Raw genomic sequence first — 17,177 nt, 5'->3', positions numbered from 1 at the left:
TTTGGGCGAAGGTGGACGATGCCCGTTGGGACCTCTCTCTTGATAGTTTCATTCGTGCTCTTCGAATAATCGAATTGTTTTATATGTATTACTCAGTAATGATAAAACTCTATTTATCAACTCATATTCGTCAGGGAAACATATTTATTGTTAGCCATGACGACCTCACTCAAATTTCGGGACGAAATTTCTTTAACGGGTAGGTACTGTGATGACCCGGGAATTTCCGATCAAATTTAAACCTAATCTTAATATGATTTCGACACGATAAGCAAAGTCTGTAATGTTAAGTCTTAAATATTTCTTTAAACTGTTGTCATTAAATCATTTTACCTTTGAACTACTCATTTACCCTGTGACTGTTCCTGACGATTCACGAACAACTATTTGTAAATAGATATGTACATATTTAATATATGTTAATTTGAAATGTTATATGATTCAATTAATAGAATTACCTTTATCCGTCATAATGATCAACGGAGCACGAATTTCAGTCCGCAATTGAAATAGTAAACGACGGCTAACAACCTAACACATTTAAATCTTGAATTATATTATAATCAATACTATTTTTTTGTTTGAATCCGATTCTGTTTCATGTCACTTTTCAAATTAGAAATTAGAGTACATTAGTATTATTAAATATTATTATTATATTATTATCATTATTCGATTAATGTAAGTAATTGAAAAACTTTAAAAACTTTATGTACTGTTTCCTTTTCCATCTAACTAAATCTATCATATCTATATGCATCTAACTAAATCTAAAATATATACGTATATTTTACTTTAATCAATATCCAATCACAATATCATGTTAAACAACTTGATCACCACTTTCACATATGTGTCTCATTTTTGCTTTCTTCCTTTTTATATTACAAACCTATTCTATATTCTATCTAATATATATATATATATATATATATATATATATATATATATATATATATATATATATATATATATATATATATATATATATATATATATATATAATTACATATGCATATATTCGATTACAACAATCACTTGATTTCATTTTTAACTCATCCGGAAATTGAAGTGAATGATATTTTACTTTAATCAATATCCAATCACAATATCATGTACATCACATATCACCATATATACGTATACATTTAACATATATTATTTGACATATATATATATATATATATATATATATATATATATATATATATATATATATATATATATATATATATATATATATATATATATATATATATATATATATATATATATATATGTATATATATAATGATACCAAACCCAGCACCCATTTCTTTCTTGACCACAACCAAACCATCATCATTTTTTTTGTTTGCAAACCACAACACCACCTTCACACACCACCCACCCAATGAACATGTTTTTTTCTTTTGTAACCGAGACCACCATCAACCTTCTAACACCACTTATGGCTACCACCTCAATCCTTTCCCCCTGCTTCGGTTTTTCTATAATCACCACCATCATATCCTTGTTGCTATGAACTTCCAACACCACTATTAGAAGCAACCACATTATGATCTTCTGTTGATTTCATTTACTGCTGCTGCACTATATTGAAACTATAACTCACCACTTTTCTTAACAAAATCCACCAATACAACTAGTATTCTAAACTTCTATCTAGTTCTATATAATATACATATACATTACAGAGAAACAAATATAGAAATATCACCTCATCAACTTTTGCTTATTTGATCGACACCGAACCATCGAACCATCTTTGGAGACCACCAAAGAACACCCTCTCCCACTTCCATCCGTTACCTGCACCACAGCTTGATCGACCCAAATCAAAACATCACAACCATTGTAAGCTGCTATTTTGTCTATCCTATTTTCCTTGTCAAAAACAACCCAAATTCATATTCGTTATACAATCACAGAGTCACAAACTTATCTATTATTGAGCATAACTACGTTTATTGATTCCTAAGTTATTCAATCAACCATAAATCACCTGGATAACTGCTGTTGCTACGCTGTATAATTTTCTGTCTTCTCATGTCAGGATCACCACTTCAATTACCATACTCGTTCCTGCCTTTCTGTTTATACCATAGTAAGACACCACCAACTCGATTATTTTATAATTGTTACTGCTACCAAGTTGTTTCTGTCTGACGAGTAAGACATCAACCAAAATCTGCAAAAATCATCTCACCATAATCATCAAGCTATGAACTATTAAAATCAGCTATTTTAATTTTTTTTTTCGTTAATCCTTCAAACCTGGAAAGCCAAGACTACTGCTGCATTCTTATGCTTTTTCATTCTGACCCAAACAGATTCAATTATGTCAAACCAATTCATTATGTTTATTCGATTACCCTGAAATACCCAAATCAAAACCTACCAAGAATACCAATTAATAATATTCATGTACAGAGTAAATAAATGGTGATGAAGAAACTAAGAGAATTTATACCCAATTCATCAATTAAGGAACCAACTACCTGATCGATTGAAGATGGATAATAATCAATGACGATGATGAAGACTGGTGAAGATGTGAAACGAGGATAAGGACGAATCGACTGACCTGCTATTTCGTGATGACTGCCCTTCGATTAATCTGTGATGATGATGAACGATGATGAATCGAAGACCCCAATCGATCATCCACTATGCTTCGATTCTGCTGTTGCTATTTGATGATGATGCTAAATCAATACTGTACATCAACGATTGTTGTTAGATTTATTGATCTGTGATGAATCGAAAATCTCCCTAAATCGTTACCTTCTCTGCTGATTGCCCTACTATTTCGATCTGGTTTGGGAGAGAATACAAACAGCGGTACTTGTTTTTATTTATTAGGTACTCCGTAAAATATATTATTATTATTATTATTATTATTATTATTATTATTATTATTATTATTATTATTATTATTATTATTATTATTATTATTATTATTATTATTATTATTATTATTATTATAATCATTATCATCATTATAATTAAAGTTATATGAATTATACTTTTTTTTTATTAAAAGTAATGTTTTTATTAAAATTATTATTAGTAATAAAAATATCATTAAAATTATCAATTATTATTAAATTTAGTATTATTATTAAAATTATTATTTTTATTAAATTTATCATTATTATTAAATTTAACATTATTTTTATTACTATTACCATTATTTTAGTACTATTATAATTATTATATTAGCAAACAAATAATTTTTTTTAAAACTATATTTATTATATATATATATATATATATATATATATATATATATATATATATATATATATATATATATATATATATATATATATAACATATTATATACTAATACTTTTAAAACTAAAATATTATTATTATTTAAGAATATCTTAATATAATTATATTTATAAACATTAATACATTATATATATTTTAGTTAAAACACTTTAATATGAAGTTAATAAACAAATAGTACGTGTCAATTTAAAATACCTAATTAGATGCAACTAGGTTATTTATTTACAAATATTAATATACGAACTTGTTCAAATGTTATTATATAAGTTAATATATATATACATAATTGAATATAGGTTCGTGAATCCGAGGCCAACCCTACATTGTTCCGTTGTTCGATATAGTCATATGTATTTTTACTACAAAATACATTATGGTGAGTTTTCATTACTCCCTTTTTATATATATTTTTGGGACTGAGAATACATGCGCTGCTTTTATAACTGTTTTACGAAATAGACACAAGTACGTGAAACTACATTCTATGGTTGGATTATTAAACCGAATATGCCCCTTTTTATTAAGTCTGGTAATCTAAGAATTAGGGAACAGACACCCTAATTGACGCGAACTCTAAAGATAGATCTATTGGGCCCAACAAGCCCCATCCAAAGTACCGGATGCTTTAGTACTTCGAAATTTATATCATGTCCGAAGGAGGATCCCGGAATGATGGGGATATTCTTATATGCATATTGTGAATGTCGGTTACCAGGTGTTCAATCCATTTGAATGATACTTTTGTCTCTATGCATGGGACGTATGTTTATGAGAAACGGAAATATGATATCTTGTGGTCTATTAAAATTATGAAATGATTATTTATTACAAACTAATGAACTCACCAACCTTTTGGTTGACACTTGAAAGCATGTTTATTCTCAGGTATGAAAGAAACGTTCCGCTGTGCATTTGCTCATTTTAAAGACAGTATTTGGAGTCGATCATCGCAATGGAACCAGTTGTTGGTGACTTCATCCAGATGGTTTAGGACGGGTCCTTTCACGGTTCCTCCTCTTCCGGTTCTGATTCTTCTTCCGGTTCTGATTCTTCTTCCGGTTCCTCTTCGGGAACTTGTGAATCAGTCCAATATATATTCGACTCTTCGTTATTATTAGGAGAGTCAATGGGATTTGTGCTAGAGGTAGACATCTATCACACAATATCAAACATGTTAAGAGGTTAATATATCACATAATATATATATATATATATATATATATATATATATATATATATATATATATATATGTTAATAATATATAGTTTCCAACAAAAATGTTAAGCAATCATTTTTAAAGAAAACACGGTCGAAGTCCAGACTCACTAATGCATCCTAACAAACTCGATAAGACACACTAATGCAAATTTTCTGGTTCTCTAAGACCAACGCTCGGATACCAACTGAAATGTCCCGTTCTTATTGATTAAAAACGTTCCATATTAATTGATTTCGTTGCGAGGTTTTGACCTCTATATGAGACGTTTTTCAAAGACTGCATTCATTTTTAAAATAAACCATAACCTTTATTTCATAAATAAAGGTTTAAAAAGCTTTACGTAGATTATCAAATAATGATAATCTAAAATATCCTGTTTACACACGACCATTACATAATGGTTTACAATACAAATATGTTACATCGAAATCAGTTTCTTGAATGCAGTTTTTACACAATATCATACAAACATGGACTCCAAATCTTGTCCTTATTTTAGTATGCAACAGCGGAAGCTCTTAGTATTCACCTGAGAATAAACATGCTTTAAACGTCAACAAAAATGTTGGTGAGTTATAGGTTTAACCGATATATATCAAATCGTAACAATAGACCACAAGATTTCATATTTCAATACACATCCCATACATAGAGATAAAAATCATTCATATGGTGAACACCTGGTAACCGACATTAACAAGATGCATATATAAGAATATCCCCATCATTCCAGGACACCCTTCGGATATGATATAAATTTCGAAGTACTAAAGCATCCGGTACTTTGGATGGGGTTTGTTAGGCCCAATAGATCTATCTTTAGGATTCGCGTCAATTAGGGTGTCTGTTCCCTAATTCTTAGATTACCAGACTTAATAAAAAGGGGCATATTCGATTTCGATAATTCAACCATAGAATGTAGTTTCACGTACTTGTGTCTATTTTGTAAATCATTTATAAAACCTGCATGTATTCTCATCCCAAAAATATTAGATTTTAAAAGTGGGACTATAACTCACTTTTACATATTTTTACTTCGTCGGGAAGTAAGACTTGGCCACTGGTTGATTCACGAACCTATAACAATATATACATATATATCAAAGTATGTTCAAAATATATTTACAACACTTTTAATATATTTTGATGTTTTAAGTTTATTAAGTCAGCTGTCCTCGTTAGTAACCTACAACTGGTTGTCCACAATTAGATGTACAGAAATAAATCGATAAATATTATCTTGAATCAATCCACGAACCAGTGTATACGTATCTCAGTGTTGATCACAACTCAAACTATATATATTTTGGAATCAACCTCAACACTGTATAGCTAACTCTAACATTCACATATAGAGTGTCTATGGTTGTTCCGAAATATATATAGATGTGTCGACATGATAGGTCGAAACATTGTATACGTGTCTATGGTATCTCAAGATTACATAATATACAATACAAGTTGATTAAGTTATGGTTGGAATAGATTTGTTACCAATTTTCACGTAGCTAAAATGAGAAAAATTATCCAATCTTGTTTTACCCATAACTTCTTCATTTTAAATCCGTTTTGAGTGAATCAAATTGCTATGGTTTCATATTGAACTCTATTTTATGAATCTAAACAGAAAAAGTATAGGTTTATAGTCGGAAAAATAAGTTACAAGTCGTTTTTGTAAAGGTAGTCATTTCAGTCGAAAGAACGACGTCTAGATGACCATTTTAGAAAACATGCTTCCACTTTGAGTTTAACCATATTTTTTGGATATAGTTTCATGTTCATAATAAAAATCATTTTCTCAGAATAACAACTTTTAAATCAAAGTTTATCATAGTTTTTAATTAACTAACCCAAAACAGCCCGCGGTGTTACTACGACGGCGTAAATCCGATTTTACGGTGTTTTTCGTGTTTTCAGGTTTTAAATCATTAAGTTAGCATATAATATAGATATAGAACATGTGTTTAGTTGATTTTAAAAGTCAAGTTAGAAGGATTAACTTTTATTTGCGAACAAGTTTAGAATTAACTAAACTATGTTCTAGTGATTACAAGTTTAAACCTTCGAATAATATAGCTTTATATGTATGAATCGAATGATGTTATGAACATCATTACTACCTCAAGTTCCTTGGATAAACCTACTGGAAATGTGAAAAATAGATCTAGCTTCAAAGGATCCTTGGATGGCTTGAAAGTTCTTGAAGCAGAATCATGACACGAAAACAATTTCAAGTAAGATTTCCACTCGAAATAAGATTGTTATAGTTATAGAAATTGAATTAAAGTTTGAATATGATTATTACCTTGTATTAGAAAGATAACCTACTGTAAGTAACAAAGGTTTCTTGATCTTAGATGATTACTTGGAATGGATTTAGAAAACTTGGAAGTAAACTTGCAATCTTGGAAGTATTCTTGATTTTATGAAACTAGAACTTTTGGAATTTATGAAGAACACTTAGAACTTGAAGATAGAACTTGAGAGAGATCAATTAGATGAAGAAAATTGAAGAATGAAAGTGTTTGTAGGTGTTTTTGGTCGTTGGTGTATGGATTAGATATAAAGGATATGTAATTTTGTTTTCATGTAAATAAGTCATGAATGATTACTCATATTTTTGTAATTTTATGAGATATTTCATGCTAGTTGTCAAATGATGGTTCCAACATGTGTTAGGTGACTCACATGGACTGCTAAGAGCTGATCATTGGAGTATATATACCAATAGTACATACATCTAAAAGCTGTGTATTGTACGAGTACGAATACGGGTGCATACGAGTAGAATTGTTGATGAAACTGAAAGAGGATGTAATTGTAAGCATTTTTGTTAAGTAGAAGTATTTTGATAAGTGTCTTGAAGTCTTTCAAAAGTGTATGAATACATATTAAAACACTACATGTATATACATTTTAACTGAGTCGTTAAGTCATCGTTAGTCGTTACATGTAAATGTTGTTTTGAAACCTTTAGGTTAACGATCTTGTTGAATGTTGTTAACCCATTGTTTATTATAACAAATGAGATTTTAAATTGTTATATTATCATGATATTATGATATATAATATATCTTAGTATGATGTATATATAGTTAAATGTCGTTACAACGATAATCGTTACATATATGTCTCTTTTCGAAATCATTAAGTTAGTAGTCTTATTTTTACATATGTAATTCATTGTTAATACACTTAATAATATATTTACTTATCATTTAACATAATTAACCAAGTGTATCAATATCTTAATATGATTCATATGTACCTAGTAAGACGTTATTATAACGATAATCGTTATATATATCGTTTTCGAGTTTCTTAAATTAATAGTCTCATTTTTATGTATATAACTCATTGTTAAAATACCTAATGAGATACATGCTTATAATAAAATCATGTTAACTATATATATAACCATATATATGTCATCGTATAGTTTTTACAAGTTTTAACGTTCGTGAATCACCTGTCAACTTGGGTGGTCAATTGTCTATATGAAACCTATTTCAATTAATCAAGTCTTAACAAGTTTGATTGCTTAACATGTCAGAAACACTTAATCATGTAAATAACAATTTCATTTTATATATATATATATAAACATGGAAAAGTTCGGGTCACTACACTATATATTTCGAAAGATTAGTACATTTTACAACATGACAAGAAGTAGATTATTATTGTTATTATCATTATCTTTTATAAATTTTTAAAAATTTAAATGATTAGAGTGTCACGTCTTCTTTAAAAAGGAATATAACTTTATCAATATCTGGAACCACTTTTGACAAATTGTTACCGAGCCATTTTAACGTTATCTTAGAATTTAGAATCTTTCCAGGAACCTTTTGACAAGTTATAAATGATAACGGTCCGTGATTCAATTACATATAAATAACTTGCAACGTGTAACGTATTTATATATATTTTGAGTTATTTAATAAATGATATTAGTATTCGATTATTGAATCGATCGTCATTTAGATAAGTTAACTTATGAGAATTTGATGCATGAATAAATTATATCAATTATAAGTTTTAAAAATATAAACGTTATATGATATAATAATTTCTATTATTTAAATGATTTTAAACTAGGAAATATAATTAGTTTTGAAAAAATAAATATTATATTATCAAATAAATATTTTAATATATTTAAATGAAGATATATATATATATATATATATATATATATATATATATATATATATATATATATATATATATATATATATATATATATATATATATATATATATATATATATATATATATATATATAGATTTTACAAAATGATTAAATATAATATTAACTAGATACAAAACGTTTTGAGTTAAATTAAATCATATATATAAATAATGAGACGATGATTTTAAAATCAAATGACCATAACACTCAAAAGTATAAGTTACATTTCAATTAGTATAATTATTGGTGAAATAAGTTTAATTATTGATAAAGGTACACGTCGCGAAACGTAAAGTACTAGTTTTCTAAGCGTACTAAAGGACGTTCGAAAAACCGAAACCGGCACATAAGTCGAGAGTCAACGTACAATTCATCGGTGCTAAAATTACAAATCAACTATGCACGAGAATATAATATAATAGTTAATTAATTCTAAAGATTAAATATATTATATATTAAATAATATATATTTACATATGCAAATGTGTGTCGGCAGTTTTGATTGAAGCATATGGGCTGGAAAGGGAACTCATGCGATCGCATGAGTCCTCCCTCACTTTCTCATGCAATCGCATGAGGGGAGTAGGTGTGCCAAGTCTCTTTATAAACGATCGAATTCAGTTTCTGATTTCATTCACTCAATTTCTCTCCATCTATATTACTCGTATGATTTATATTTTATATTATTATTATTATTATTAAAGATTATTATTATTAATCTTATTATTATTATTAGTAGTAGTATTAATATTTATTATTATACATAAAATACTACGACGATGTTATGAGCGAGCGATTTCTAAACGGGTTTTTCAAACATGATAGAGCTAAGTAAATTATGGGTTATAGCTATGGAGGTTATGGGTATGGATCGGGGGTATGCTCATGAGTCAAATCTAGTGTTTATCATCTCCGTTGCGTCTACTTACTTTCCTGCAATATTGAATCTCAATATTGATACGTGAGCACTCATAACTTAACTTTTATATATTAATAGTGTATCCCTGACTAGTGCTCGAGTATATAGGATTATGCATGCTTGTAGGTTTAATATTGTCATTACATAGTTTATGATAAAACATGAATTTTATACATATGCGATTGAGAAAAGGTATATGATATGCATGTCATTGGAAAGCAGGCGAAAAATTAAGAACTTTTCATTTAGAACTCGTGTGATTTCGATGAACGGATTAAAAGATATGATCAACTGAATTTTAGTATTAATATTAAAAATGATTATTATTATTATTACTATTGTCGTTATTATCGTCGTTATTATTATTATCTAATAATTATTATTATTATCGTTATCGTTATCGTTATATATTATTATTTTTATTATTAAAATAATTATCAGTATTATCCTTAGTATTATAATAATTAGTACCATTATCATAAAAACCGATATTAGTATCAACTAATTATTATGATTAATATTTTTATCATTATTATGAATGCGATATTAAAGAGAACTAAAAGCTATTAAATAAATCGATTAGAAAATAACGAGTATGAGTATCATGATGAAATTAAAATATTGTAAGATATTGATTTAAGAGAAAAATATCATTTTCATTATTTTTATTGTTATTATTAAAAGTATTATTAATATTAAAACTATCATTTTTACTAAAATTATCATTTTTAATAGAAATATCATTGTTATTATAAAATATCATTATTATTATCATTTTAGTATTACTATTATTAAAAATTATCATTTTGAATAGAATTATTATTTTTATAAAATATTATTATTATTACAGTTAATATTAAAAAGTATCGTTATTATTAAAATTATCATGATTAGAATTATCATTTTATCATAATTAATATCATCATTAGTAAATATAAATATTGTTATTATTATTGGTTAAATAATAATAATTATTATTATTATTTCAAAATAATATAACTTTTACTTATTATTATTATTATCAATATTATTTTATCAAATGAATATGAAACAAAGATATTTTTACCACATGTAATATAATTACATTAATAATATGTACCACTGTATTTTTATGATATTAAGTGAACTTTATAAGTTTATTTACCTAAGATATATAAAAGTATATTTTTATTATATATAAATTTTAATATAAATTTTTATTTATTAATAAATGATTTATATTATTTACTCTAATAAAATCTTTTAAATATATTTAAATATATAAAATGACTATATTTAAGTTATATAATAATCATGTATAGATTTTGGAAGTCATTTTGGGTCAAGTTGACTTTTGTTGAATTTTGTATATCAGTCTCGAGCATTAGGATTGTGATACACTACGGTTTGACCTAAATTGTTAGACAAATATTGAACAACACATAAATATATATAATTAATATAGGTTCGTGAATCCGAAGCCAACCTTGCACTTGTTCAATGCCGTCATATGTATTTTTACTACGAAATACAGTAATGTGAGTTTCATTACTCCTTTTTTTAAATGCTTTTGCAATATATATTTTTGGGACTGAGAATACATGCGCTGCTTTATAAATGTTTGACTAAATAGACACAAGTACTCAAAAATTACATTCTATGGTTGGATTATCGAAATCGAATATCGCCCTTCAAGTCTGGTAACCTAAGAATTAGGGAAATGGACCCTAATTGACGCGAATCCTAAAGATAGATCTATTGAACCTAACAACCCCCATTCATGTCTATGGATGGCTTTAGTACTTCGAGATTATTATTATACAGACGTCGATGTCTGTAGGGATATTCTATGCATTATGGTTAATGTCGGTTACCAGGTGTTCAATCCATATGAATGATTTTTATGCAGATGGCTATATGCATGCATGATGTTTATGAGAAATGAAATTACGAAATTTTGTGGTCTATTAAAATTGATGGAAATGAATATTGATGATAAACTAATGAACTTACCAACCTTTTGGTTGACACTTTAAAGCATATTTATTCTCAGGATTGAAAGAAATCTTTCGCTGTGCATTTGCTCATTTTAAAGATATTACTTGGAGTCATTCATGGCATATTTCAAAAGACGTTGCATTCAAGTTGTAAAATTCATTAAAGATTATTATTAAGAAAATGACAGATTAGGTCATTTATAGTTGGATATTATGAATTGGTATGCATGCCTATCAACTTTCGATGTAATGAAAGTTTGTCTTTAAAAATGAATGCAATGTCTGTAAAATGTATCATACAGAGGTCAAATACCTCGCAATGTAATCATATGTTATTATATTCGTCCTTATGGATTAGGACGGGTTGTCTCACTAAAGATGCCGACAGAGTAAAATTTGAGAGTTCCATTAATAAAAGAAAGTGAACCGGTTGTTGTAGGTGAACCGAAAAGGTAGAATATCCGAAAAAGTGGTTAGGAGGGTTGACAAAGAGCACACCCGAGTCAAGAAAGTATCGTGCAGGTCAAAGACCGTTATGAAAGCGTATCAACCACCGCTCCTATACCCGAAGAAGCAACTAAGGGAAAACCTCAAGGTGGAAAGGCCCAAATTTATGGACGTGATTAAACAAGTTAACGTTAAATTGCTATGTATTGATGTGATTGCAGGTATGCCTAAGTATGCCAAATTTTTGAAGGACTTGCTCACAAACCGGAGGAAGATGGAGGATATGTCTTTAGTGACGATGAACGACACATGCTTTACTATTATGATGAGTAAGCTTACTGAGATTCTTTCTGATCCTATGAGCTCTATTGTCCCTTGTTTGCTTGGTAACTTAGACTCTTTAAGGGCGTTGGCGAGTTTGGGGGCTAACATCAACTTGATGCCTTACTCTTTATATGTTAAGCTAGACCTCGGAGTACTAAAGACAACTCTAATGAATATCCAATAGCAGACCGCTCCATTAAATTCCCTTATGAGATTATAGAGAATATGCTAGTTAAGGTTGGTACCCTACTTTTTTCGATCAATTTTGTGATTATGGATATGGAAAAGGACACACGAGTGCCTCTTATTTTGGGTAGACTCTTTTTAAACATGGCTAGGGATATTATACACATGTACATGTGGGAATTGACCCTTAGTATTGAGAATATGAGTGCCACATTCTTCGTTGACCAATATTTGCAACACCCTGAGTCTGCCAATGATAGTTATTGTTATATACAAACCGCAGACTCACATTTGGAGGAGTAATTTTCTAAGTTATAGCGTTCAGGTGAATTTTTCATAGCTGATGGAAATGAATAGGGCTTGTTATAGTAGGTGGACATGATGACCACCTTAATGGCTAATGTGTATGAGCCAACGGATGAAGAGTTTACGGAGTTAAATTGAGATAATGAGTATCGGTGTAAGACGTTAATTGAAGTACCTCAAATCATAGAATTAAGTACACTTCATGATCACTTGGAATATTCCTTTCTCTAGGAGGAATCAGAACTCCCTGTGATCATATCATCTGTGCTTTCTGTATGTGAAAATCACAACTCGGTTCCATGTTAAGAGCCCATAAACTGGCTATCGCATGAAAAATTCATGATATCAAGGGTATAAGTCCATCCTATTGCATACACAAGATCAATCAATCAATCAATTAAATGTGCTCCCTAGAAAAGCTCAAATATCCAAAAGATTTCTCATTTAAGAGTAATCAAATCAAGAATCGAGTTTTTTAGTGAAAACCTTTCTAGGAGCATTCTTCAAACCGCATAAAATCAAGATTCAACTCCTCCATCTATCTCTCCTCATTATCAACAAATCAAGGATTACCCATAAGCTTCTCTTTGGTGTATGGAGCTCCAATTTTTCATGAGTTACCCAAGAAAAAGGTTAGCCTTAGGGAAAACAAGGCTTTTAGAAAACCGTTTTTTCCTTTTAAGAACGGGAAAACAGGTCGAGTTATCACGTACGACGAGTTTTCTGGAATTTTATGATTTTCTAAAGCTTTGTTCATCCAAAGCCATCCCGATTTTGTGATAACCGCATAGATAGCTATTGTCCCGGTATATCACAAAAGTGAACTACCTCCCGGTATTAAAGGCGATGAGACAATAACTATTTTGGGCTCATAAAGGCAATATGCATACAAGCCATCCCGGTGATGAGATGACCGCGCAGCTAATTGCTCCCCCCATAGACAACTATTTGGAATCAATAGCAATGGGAAAGCAACTTCCTTGGGTGTGAGTTTTTTAGGGGGTCTAGGGCACACGACACTTGAAAGACTTTACTTTCAAGTTTTGGTCTTTTTGATTGTTGACTTAACCTGGAAGACTTTACTTCCAAGCATTGGAAGACTTTACTTCCAATTATGAGAGGACTCGATTCTCCCAGAAGTGCCAAAGCTCGAAGCTTTTGAAAACACTTGGCTACTTCCCACATAACAAGCTTTTATGCTTATGTTGAGAAAGGGTAGGAAGTAGATACTACCCTTCTGTTAATTGATAGAACATGGTGCCATAGCTTTTGGTTATGACGTGTGTTGTCTAAGCAACACTAGCACGAAGCCATTAATCTTAAAAAGGATAGCACTTTGTGAAGCTCGGTAGCTCCTCTTCCCTCGGTATGATACATCGGTGTGAAACATCGTAAAATGATGAATCAACCAATGTCAATATAAAATGATGTGGATTAGGAAGTCTCTCACACCAAGTACCACGCCATTAGGAAGACTTTACTTCCTTTAATGGATGGACTCGAGTCATTCAGAAGTGTTAAATCTTGAGGCTTTAAACACTTAGGTTTTTGAGTCATCATGGAAGACTTTACTTCTTTTTCTCAACTTTGATTCTCTTTAAAATTTCATCTTTAAGCACATGAATCACATGAAAAGGGAAGACTTTACTCCCCAAATTACAAGCTTTACCATTTAATTTCTTAGTAATTGGTGATAATGTAATCGCAAAGACTTGTTCCCAAAAAAATTGTAAGACCCGAATCCGATTTTTACATTTTGTATATAAATAATTGTTGATGGAATCTGTGATAGGAGAAGTGCGCGGCGCGCACATGCCCGAACGCAGATCGAGCTGGCAGCTCACCTCGTCTTTTTAGATATTTTAAAGGGGCAAATTTATATTTTCACATGTGGGATGAGTTTGAGGCCCCAAGATCAGTTGGTGGGTATCATAACTTCATTTTCATCCACAATCTTCACTTCCAATTAAATTCCAGAGAGAGGGAAGAGTTTTAGTGAGAGAAAGTTCACTTTGGGGAAGAAGAAGACCAAATCTCGCCTGAGTCCGAGTTTTAAAGTTGTTCCCTACGTATGTAGCTACGTCTTGATAGTGTTGGTAAGTCTTAACTCCTTGTTTTGAGTTTAATTTGATTTATGGCTAGGGTTTGTTCATTTAAGGCTTGTAAGACCCATTTGGGGGTTAAATGGGTGAATTTGAGTTAAATTGGTTTACGGGAAACCCTAAGGTTTTTAATCTAGGGTTTGGTCATGTGGTTTTGGTGTAAACGGGTCATTTAATGCAAATGGGTCATTAAATGCACAAGTGTTAAATGTCGGTGTCTAGTCCAACTAGTTGCGTATTGAATGTGTACTTAATGTATTAGGTACCTTGCTTTGAAGCTTGCGGATTGTGTAATCGTCACCTAGGTGTGACGATCGCTCCAAATCCATATGGACGAACACGTCATTCATCGATATCATTGCGAGGTATTTGACCTCTATATGATACGTTTTGTAAACATTGCATTCTTTTGAAAAGGCACACCATAAATGAATATTTAAATCAAAGGTTTTCGACATCTGATAATTTCTACATATAGAAAATCACCGTAAATAATAGTTTACAATAGTACTTCCGTTGACAATGCAGTCAAAATAAGATACATGGTGATGATTTGGTGAATGCAACGTTTCCTTGAAAAATATGCCATGTACGACTCCATGCACATAGTTTGTCTAACATATAAGCAAACAACGGAAGACTTCTAGGAAACCTGAGAATAAACATGCTAACAAGTGTCAACACAAAGGTTGGTGAGTTCATAGTTTTAGTGTTTCGCATAATCTGTATATAAAAGTGGATCACAAGATTTCAGTTGTTTCATCCAGAAACGTTTATCAAAATATTCTACAAGATTGAGCACCCTGGTAACTAAGCTTTAACGTTATAATAAGTACCCCTGTTTTAACATACATGCAATCAACATGTATAATACACGCAAACCAACGTGTACTAAACTCAAATATCATACGTCTGTTTTATAGTTCAGGCTAGGGTTTCTATACCTGGAACAGACGGGGATGTCAAGCCCTATGGATCCATATACTACTACTCGCGCCCACCAGTTCTTATAACCGGCAGTTACTAGTTACCAAAGCTAAGGGATTTTCGGTTTAAACTCAGTATAGAATTTAGTATGTACTTGTGTCCATTGTTTTTAAAATAAAGTGCATGTATTCTCAGCCCAAAAATATATATTGCAGAATCATTTAAAAAGGGAGCAAATGGAACTCACCTTAGCAGCATATAAAGTTGTTCATCGTAATGTGACCGAAACTCGGATTATCAAATAATCGTAGATCTCAACCTACAGAACATATGTTGGTCAATAAATGTCTATCAAGCTAGGTCTGGTCATAGTGTATCACAACCCTAATGCTCGAGATTGACATACAAAAGTTTATCAAAAGTCATTTCAAAAAGTCATTATGACTTTAATTCAACAAAACGAGACATGCCTTATATAAGGATTCATTTACTCGGTTGGTAATATTTAAAAATCCATTTTATCAATCTCGTAAACAAGTTGTTTAAATCTTATTTGTAGATTCAAAAGCAATTTTAATTAACGTCAATCATAATTCAGTTGCTTATATCTTTTAATCCGTTCATCGAAACTATTCGATATCTAAATGAAAAGTTATTGATTTTTCGCTAGCTTTCCAAAAACATGTATATCATATACCTTTTACTAGTAATATATGTATTTAATTCGTGATTCATTATAAACTGTTTAGCTACGAAATTTAGCATACAAGCATGTATAAATATATATATACTCGAGCACTAGACATGGATACACAATTATTATATAAAAGATAAAATATAAGTACTTACATATCAATATTGAGATTTAATATTGTAGGAAAGTACGTAGACGTAACGGAGATGATAAACACTAGGTTTGATTCATAAATATATCTCCGAATATTACCCATAACCTCCTTGGCAATAAACCATAGTTTTCCTTAGTTATAATCAGTTTGTAACCCGAATTAAAATACCCGTGTATCACTTGTTACAGTACCATACTACTAATTTAAAATTTAAGCTAGGAAATATATACAGAGTGATTTATTTATGTGAGTGTGTGCGTGTTTTTAAGTTCCTAATCACAAGTACTTCGTTCATATATATATATATATATATATATATATATATATATATATATATATATATATATATATATATGTGTGTGTGTGTGTGTGTGTGTGTGTGTGTGTGTGTGTAAAATAATAATATAATAATATAATATATAATATA

This window comes from Rutidosis leptorrhynchoides, chromosome 2, assembly GCF_046630445.1.
Source record: "Rutidosis leptorrhynchoides isolate AG116_Rl617_1_P2 chromosome 2, CSIRO_AGI_Rlap_v1, whole genome shotgun sequence".
NCBI lineage: Eukaryota > Viridiplantae > Streptophyta > Magnoliopsida > Asterales > Asteraceae > Rutidosis > Rutidosis leptorrhynchoides.
Note: the sequence above shows the minus strand (reverse complement) of the source record.